Source organism: Somniosus microcephalus, unplaced genomic scaffold, assembly GCF_052327205.1.
Source record: "Somniosus microcephalus isolate GS21.2 unplaced genomic scaffold, FLI_Smic_1.0 unresolved_chr1, whole genome shotgun sequence".
NCBI lineage: Eukaryota > Metazoa > Chordata > Chondrichthyes > Squaliformes > Somniosidae > Somniosus > Somniosus microcephalus.
In genome coordinates this window covers 28418840-28428047 of record NW_028225179.1, presented here as the reverse complement: position 1 = coordinate 28428047, position 9208 = coordinate 28418840, and the positions used below count along the sequence as shown (strand labels likewise).

General features: G+C 46.5%; 1 long non-coding RNA gene across 2 annotated transcripts in view; it reads right to left on the bottom strand.

Annotated features, from left to right (window-relative positions):
* LOC147094546 (uncharacterized) overlaps nucleotides 1-5925 on the bottom strand; it is a 47293-nt gene extending 41368 nt beyond the window's left edge. The window contains exon 1 of one of the 2 annotated variants that reach the window (XR_015074745.1): nucleotides 5903-5925. This is a non-coding gene — a long non-coding RNA (uncharacterized LOC147094546). Of the gene's footprint in view, nucleotides 1-5598; nucleotides 5701-5902 lie in introns of those variants that run through there. The other variant, XR_015074746.1, reaches the window with a different exon arrangement.
* Nucleotides 5926-9208: the final 3283 nt, after the last annotated feature.

The window sequence follows — 9208 nt, the reverse complement described above, 5'->3', positions numbered from 1 at the left end:
GAGAGAGGCAGAGAGAGAGGGACAGAGAGAGAGAGAGAGACAGAGAGTGAGAGGGACAGAGAGAGAGAGAGTGACAGAGAGAGAGGGACAGAGAGAGAGAGGGACAGAGAGAGAGAGGGACAGAGTGAGAGAGAGAGACAGAGAGATAGAGAGACAGAGAGAGACAGGGACAGAGAGAGAGAGGGACAGAGAGAGAGAGAGAGAGGGACAGAGAGAGAGGGACAGAGAGAGAGGGGGACAGAGAGAGAGGGGGACAGAGAGAGAGGGGGACAGAGAGAGAGAGAGACAGAGAAAGAGAGAGAGAGGGACAGAGAGAGAGAGACAGAGAGAGAGAGAGGGACAGAGAGAGAGAGGGACAGAGAGAGAGAGGGACAGAGAGAGAGAGGGACAGAGAAAGAGGAGTACAGAGAGAGAGGGACAGAGACAGAGAGAGGGACAGAGAGAGAGAGAGACAGAGAGGGAGAGACAGAGAGAGAGAGGGACAGAGAGAGAGAGGGACAGAGACAGAGAGATAGAGGGGCAGAGAGAGAGAGGGACAGAGAGAGAGAGGGACAGAGAGAGAGAGGGACAGAGAGAGAGGGAAAGCCAAAGCAGATTAGAATGTTACCGGGCCCTAAAAAGAGAATATAAACTGGCAGACTACCTCACGACCATCAGAGACACAAAACAGAGACAGACCCTCACCAGGTACAGACTAAGCGACCACCGACTGAAAATTGAAAAAGGCAGATACAAGAAATCCTGGCAGCCTAGAGAGAATAGAATATGCGATCAATGTCTGGCTGGCGAGGTTGAAACAGAAATGCATTTCCTCCTAAAATGCGAAAAATTCAACACATCAAGAAACATATTATTCAACAAGCTAAGCCAAACAACCCCAGATTTCAAGGAATTGGAAGATCTGTCAAAATTGAGATTAGTCCTAGGAGAAGGAGACAGACCATACCTTGGGGCTAAATATGTAACAACATGTCACAACCTGAGGACTGTTTAAAAGTAAGACTGTTTAAAATTAATATTGAACGTACCAAATGAAGTAGAAAGACTGTTTAAAATTAATATTGTTTAAAAGTAATATTGTATATACCCAACAAATGTCAAATCGATTGACACCTACAGAATGTTGGAAAACTACCTTTTTGCTATGTAAGCTTTGGCAATATGGTTCTCTGTAAACTTTCATGCCAATAAAGCATTTGAACTGAACTGAACTGAACTGAGAGAGAGAGAGAGAGACAGAGACAGAGACAGAGAGAGGGGGACAGAGAGAGAGCGACACAGGGAGAGAGAGACAGAGAGAGAGAGAGAGAGAGAGAGAGAGAGAGAGAGAGAGAGAGACAGAGAGAGAGAGGGACAGAGAGAGAGAGAAAGAGAGAGAGAGGGACAGAGAGAGAGAGGACAGAGAGAGAGATAGACAGAGAGAGAGAGAGAGAGGGACAGAGAGAGAGAGGGACAGAGAGAGAGGGACAGAGCGAGAGAGAGACAGAGAGAGAGAGGGACAGAGAGAGAGAGGGACAGAGAGAGAGAGGGACAGAGAGAGAGGGACAGAGAGAGAGGGACAGAGAGAGAGAGGGACAGAGATATATATATATATAGAGAGAGAGGGACAGAGAGATAGAGAGACAGAGAGAGAGGGACAGAGAGAGAGAGACAGAGAGAGAGAGGGACAGAGAGTGAAATGGACAGAGAGAGAGAGAGGGACAGAGAGAGTGGAACAGAGAGAGAGAGGGACAGAGAGAGAGAGGGACAGAGAGAGAGAGAGAGACACTAAAACACGCAAGGGCAGAACCTCCGGGGGAATATTGGTGTGGTATAAGGGAGAACTGGACAAACACATCTCACCGGTAAAACAGGGAAAATCACACGTATGGCTAAAACTAGATAAAAATATAAGAATAGCAAAAAAAGATGTTTACTTATGTGCGATCTACATACCTCCAATAGAATCGCCATATTTCGAAGAGGAGTTATTTGATACTCTCCACATGGAAATCAGCCATTTCCAGGCCCAAGGAAAGGTGATAATATGTGGGGACCTAAATGCAAGGACCGGTTGTGAACCTGACTTCATAGACCCACAGGGAAACAACCATGTGTTTGGCAAGACCCCTTTAGATGTCACACCAGCCATCGCAAATCGGAACAACCTTGATCGTGAAATAAATAAAAGCGGTAGGGAGGTAGTGCAACTCTGCCGAGCCTTAGGCCTGTACATAGTTAACGGTAGGTTCAGAGGGGACTCCCTAGGGAGACTCACATACTCCTCAAATCTTGGGTCTAGTGTGGTGGACTATACAATCACTGACCTGGACCCCTGCGATATCAACTCATTCACTGTCAGGCAGCAATCCCCCCTCTCAGACCATAACCAAATAAATATGTACCTTAAACTTTCTGCCCAAACTACAGACACGAAAAAGGAACCCAGTAAGCTCCATAAAATAAACCAGACATACAGATGGGCCCCAGACAGTGGAGAAAAATTCATCACAGCACTAAAGTCACCTGATATCACAAGTAAAATATCAAAATTTAAAGAAAACCCATACGAGATCACCAGAGATGGTGTAAACATGGCCATAGAGGATATAAATATGATCTTCCATGAGGCAGCTGTAAAAGCCGACTTTGTGAAACAGAAGAGGAAGCGTCACAAAAGACAAAATAAAAATAAGAAATGGTTTGACCACGAATGCAAAAATGCCAGAAAAGACCTGAGAAAAATATCAAACCAAAAGCATCGCCAACCAAACAATCCGGACCTACGTACTAGATACAATGAAACCCTCAAAAGATATAAACACACCATTAGGAACAAAACACAAAACTATACCCACAAAATACTCGAAGAAATTGAAAACTCCACCAATCCAAAACAATTCTGGGAAATGTGGAATAACCTGAGTACAACACAATTGCAAGCATTACCAATCCAAGATGGCGACATCTGGAGAACACATTTTGAAAACCTCTACAAAGACATCCCAATAAACGAAACAAACCCAAGTCAACATCAGGTCACAGAAAAACTCCACACATTAGAAGCAACAATTAAAGACAACCAAAACCCTCTAGACTCCCCAATCACATGGAAAGAACTGGCCACAAAAACAAAATCTCTCCACCTAAAGAAAGCCTGTGGCCCAGACAACATCAAAAATGAAATGCTCAAGTTCAGCAATATGGAGATGCAGGTTGCGGTACTCAAATTATTCAACATCATATTACGTTCAGGCTGTTTTCCCGATATCTGGTGCCAAGGACTAATCTCCCCCATATATAAAAGTGGAAACAAATCAGACCCAAATAACTACCGCGGCATCTGTGTCAACAGTTGTCTAGGGAAGTTATTCTGCAGTATTCTAAATAGTAGATTACTTGATTTTCTTAACAAACATAATATCCTCAGAAAAAACCAAATAGGCTTTCTTCCAAAACACCGCACCGCCGACCATATCTATACCCTTCACACCCTCATTGGAAAACATATACACCAAACAAAAAATGGGAAAATATTCGCCTGTTTCATCGACTTCATGAAAGCCTTTGACTCTATATGGCACGAAGGGCTCTATTATAAACTTCTTCAGTGTGGAATAGGGGGCAAAGTCTATGACCTTATTAAATCAATGTATCTGAAAAACAAATGCGGGGTCAAAATTGGAGACAAACGCACCGATTTCTTCACCCAGAGAAGAGGCGTCCGGCAGGGCTGCAATTTGAGCCCGACCCTGTTTAACATATACATAAATGAATTAGCAGACATGCTGGAGCAAAGCGAGTCACCAGGTCTCCGTCTCCTGGATGGAGAAGTGAAATCCCTGTTCTATGCGGACGACCTGGTTCTGCTGTCTCCCACAGAACAGGGATTACAGCAACAACTAGACCTACTCGACAAATACTGCCAAAATTGGGCTCTAACAGTAAATCTAAAGAAAACCAACATCATGATTTTTCAAAAAAGGCCCAGATGTCAGGAAAACAAATACCAGTTTACCCTCAGTGATACCACTATAGGACACACTATGAGCTACACCTACCTTGGTCTAACTATTACAGCATCAGGGAGCTTCAGCATAGCAGTGAATGCACTAAAAGAAAAAGCCCGAAGAGCCCTATATGCAATAAAAAGAAAATTCTACAACATCCAAATCCCAATCAAAATCTGGCTCAAAATATTTGACAGCATAATCCTGCCCATTGCACTGTACGGTAGTGAAGTATGGGGCCCGCTAAATCACCAAAGCTACACTAAATGGGAAAAACACACAATAGAAGCCTTACATGCAGAATTCTGCCGAAGCATCCTTCGCACCCAAAGAAAAACGCCAACAAATGCATGCAGAGCCGAACTAGGCAGATACCCACTGATAATAAACATCCAAAAACGAGCACTAAACTTCCTAAATCACCTCAAATCTAGCTCCCCAGACACCCTTCATTTCAAAGCCTTTCAGACCCAAGAGCTAAACCCAGAAAAGAGTCCCCTGAGTCAGCTGCTACTGAAACTAAGTACTCAGCCGGACCCTGACCAGCCCCAGACCAACACAGCCGTCCAAACACCAATCCGAGTGAACCAAATCATTAAAAAATGCAAAGAAACCTACCTGGAACATTGGAACAAAGTAACCGAAAGCCAAAGCAGATTAGAATGTTACCGGGCCCTAAAAAGAGAATATAAACTGGCAGAATACCTCACGACCATCAGAGACACAAAACAGAGACAGACCCTCACCAGGTACAGACTAAGCGACCACCAACTGGAAATTGAAAAAGGCAGATACAAGAAATCCTGGAAGCCTAGAGAGAATAGAATATGCGATCAATGTCTGGCTGGCGAGGTTGAAACAGAGATGCATTTCCTCCTAAAATGCGAAAAATTCAACACATCAAGAAACATATTATTCAACAAGCTAAGCCAAACAACCCCAGATTTCAAGGAATTGGATGACCTGTCAAAATTGAGATTAGTCCTAGGAGAAGGAGACAGACCATACCTTGGGGCCAAATATGTAACAACATGTCACAACCTGAGGACTGTTTAAAATTAAGACTGTTTAAAATTATTATTGAACGTACCAAATGAAGTACAAAGACTGTTTAAAATTAATATTGTTTAAAAGTAATATTGTATGTACCCAACAAATGTCAAATCGATTGACACCTACAGAATGTTGGAAAACTGTACCTTTTTGCTATGTAAGCTTTGGCAATATGGTTCTCTGTAAACTTTCATGCCAATAAAGCATTTGAATTGGAATTGGATTGAGAGAGAGCGAGATTGAGAGAGCGAGATTGAGAGAGCGCGAGATTGAGAGAGCGCGAGATTGAGAGAGCGCGAGATTGAGAGAGCGCGAGATTGAGAGAGCGCGAGATTGAGAGAGCGCGAGATTGAGAGAGCGCGCGAGATTGACGGTCACACCTGGTCTGCGCCTCCTCCCGATCTCCACCCGTCCACCTGGAGCCACAGCTCAGAAATCTTCCTCCCAACACCTGGGAACACAACCCGAAGCAAGCAGGCAGCGTGGAGTGAAAAGTGAGTGAGTGAGTGAGTAAGTGAGTGAGAGAGAGAGAGAGAGATTAAAGATTGAATCTCACCATCCCACATGGCACCAATGGAACAGCCGGCCTGATCTCTCTTCCATCCATCCATCCTTTCACCGGGACCGAGCCTGCAGCAGTGAGAGAGGGGCTGGGAGAGAGAGAGATTGAGACAGGACTCGCTCACACCAGAGAATCTCACACACACTAACACAGAATGGCCAAAGGGACCCGGTTCACACAGACACACAGACCAACATTCATTACCTGGACACTCAGAAATGGTTTCAACACTAAAGAGACACAAAATACTACATTACCTGAACACTTACTGTAAATTACAGTCAAAACAGCCACTCACCAAATATGAAAGCACCATCCCGCAGTCAGAAAGACTGAAACGCACATGGGTCAACCTTTTTAATAGTCCAGACCTGTCACTCAAACTTACCTCCTCCCACTCCACAGCCCCCCAACCTATCAGGTTGCTGCTTCCTCCACCTGAAGCCCGCCCCCCAGGTGTGGGTCAGTCCAAGTTGAGTCTGCCTATCTCCGGGGGGTGGGGTAGTCCTGGCCATGTGCTGGCCTCCCAAATGGTTCCTTCCTGTCTCTGGCCAACACTGCCCTTCCCCCAGACCCCTAACTGCAGGCAGACAGACACAGCCGAGGACTGATGGACCTTGGGGAGGCCTCCCTCCACTCACCTGCAACAGGGACATCACCCTCCCTGTCTGAGGCTGCTGCTTCCTCCCACACCCCCTTTGCTCAAGAAATCTTGTTTAATGGTTCTTATTCCCAGCTCCAATTCTGTGCTTGCCTACCTCATTCTGTGTGTGGCTGGCTCCCCTGCTTAACCCTGAGTTCCCTCAGCTTTCCCCTGTGCAGTGTGTGTTGTGCATCCGTTTATCTGTGTCAGCACCTGGACATATGCCGTGAAATGTGGGTCACCAGAACCAAAGATATGCTCAACTTCCAATACATATTTTTGTAACTCTCTCGCTTGTCCTCTGTTGGTTTATCAATGTCACTGCACTACAGGTAAATCTCTCGCTCGCCCTCTGTTGTTTTATCAATGTCACTGCACTACAGGTAAATCTCTCGCTCGCCCTCTGTAGGTTTATCCAATTCCAATTCCAATTTCCAATTTAAATGCTTTATTGGCATGAAAGTTTACAGAGAACCATATTGCCAAAGCTTACATAGCAAAAAGGTACAGTTTTCCAACATTCTGTAGGTGTCAATCGGTTTGACATTTGTTGGGTACATACAATATTACTTTTAAACAATATTAATTTTAAACAGTCTTTGTACTTCATTTGGTACGTTCAATATTAATTTTAAACAGTCTTAATTTTAAACAGTCCTCAGGTTGTGACATGTTGTTACATATTTGGCCCCAAGGTATGGTCTGTCTCCTTCTCCTAGGACTAATCTCAATTTTGACAGATCATCCAATTCCTTGAAATCTGGGGTTGTTTGGCTTAGCTTGTTGAATAATATGTTTCTTGATGTGTTGAATTTTTCGCATTTTAGGAGGAAATGCATTTCTGTTTCAACCTCGCCAGCCAGGTAACTAGTCACTGTACTACAGGTAAACCTCTCGCTCGCCCTCTGTGGGTTTATCAATGTCACTGCACTACAGGTAAATCACTCGCTCGCCCTCTGTTGGTTTATCAATGTCACTGCACTACAGGTAAATCTCTCGCTCGCCCTCTGTAGGTTTATCAATGTCACTGCACTAGCAGGTAAATCTCTCGCTCGCCCTCTGTAGGTTTATCAATGTCACTGCACTACAGGTAAATCTCTCTCTCGCCCTCTGCAGGTTGGACCTCTGAACCCCTTGGAGGAAATGCCGGTTTCCCGCGCATGCGCTGTGCATGCTGAAATCTGGCACTTCCAACAGGCCCACGTGTGAGTACCCTGTCCGTACTCACGCATTGGGACCGGAATTACTGGGCCCTTTACTTTGGAGGAGGTGAGTGGAGTCAAAGGAGAAGTTGTTAAATGTGAGAACAAGTTCAGCCAGGCGGAGGAGGGTGGTGGTGGATGGGGACTGGTTGGGCCTCTGTTCAAGGAAGAAGCGGAGCGCCCTCAGGCCATCCTGGTGGGGGATGGAGGTGTAGAGGGATTGTACGTCCATGGTGAAAATGAGATGGTTGGGGCCAGGAAACTGGAAACTGTTAAAGTATTAAACTGTTAAAGAACTTATCTCGTCCTATCTCGACTCTTGCCCCATGGAACTTATCTCTTCCTATCTCGACTCTTGCCCCATGGAACTTATCTCTTCCTATCTCGACTCTTGCCCCATGGAACTTATCTCTTCCTATCTCGACTCTTGCCCCATGGAACTTATCTCTTCCTATCTCGACTCTTGCCCCATGGAACTTATCTCTTCCTATCTCGACTCTTGCCCCATGGAACTTATCTCTTCCTATCTCGACTCTTGCCCCATGGAACGTATCTCTTCCTATCTCGATTCTTGCCCCATGGAACTTATCTCTTCCTATCTCGATCCTTGCCCCTCGGAGCTTATCTCTTCCTATCTCGACTCTTGCCCCTCGGAAATTATCTCTTCCTATCTCGACCACATCGTTTCAGCCTGTTCTTGCCCCACGGAACTTAACTCTTCCTATCTCGACTCTATTTTATCTCCCCTTGTCCAATCACTTCCCACCTACATCCGCGACTCTTCCGACGCCCTCCGTCACATTAGTGAACCAGATGGGTTTTTACGACAATTCGACAGTTTCATGGTTACCATTACTGATACTAGCTTTTTATTCCAAATGTATTTCCATTTCTGCCAGTTCTGAGTGAGCTGCCCTCTCTCACCCGGTGTGGTACTCAGCCCCACACAGAGAGCAGGAAGATCCCAGGCTCCATGACCGGCCTGTGCTAAGTGAGCTGCCCTCTCTCATCCTTTGTGTTACTGAGCCCCACACACAGAGAAGAAAGATCCGGTGCTCTATGGCCGGCCTGTGCCCAGTGAGCTGCCCTCACCCAGTGTGGTACTGAGCCCAACACACAGAGCAGGAAGATCTCATGCTCCATGCCCAGCCTGTGCCCAGTACCCACTGAATGGGGCCGGGCTTTCAGGCTGACGCCAGGGGGTTTGAAGAGTTGCCGCAACACCGCCACTGGCGGAAGCGGGGTACTGCAGCGTGACTTGTTTACATAGGAAGCTCCCATTGGAAACCCTGAGCCGGGGATTTACACCCGGGCCATGCAGGGATTCCCGGCCCCAAACCCCTTCTTCCCCTCTGGAGTTCCCCTGCTGGATTAGGAGCCAGGGCCGTGGGCTGGGACATTGCCTGCTGCTGGCACTCAACACTGATCCATCGGCGCCGGAACGCAGACAATCCCCGCCCACTGAGGAGGTCTGGCGACCAATCGGAGCGGCCGGTATGTGACTGGCAGCGCTCTCAACCAATCAGAGCGCAGCGCGTAAGATGATGGACCAATCACAGTGCGGCTTAGCACAGTGCAACCGCTTGCAGACATTGTGACGGACAGCTCATTGAACCAATCACTGGGCACTGCGGCCGCACTATGACCAATTGGAGCACAGTCATGTGGTTTATCTCCACTATTGGGGAGACCAAACGCAGATTGGGTGACTGCTTTGCGGAACACCTCCGTTCAGTCCATAAGGGGGACCCCGAGCTTC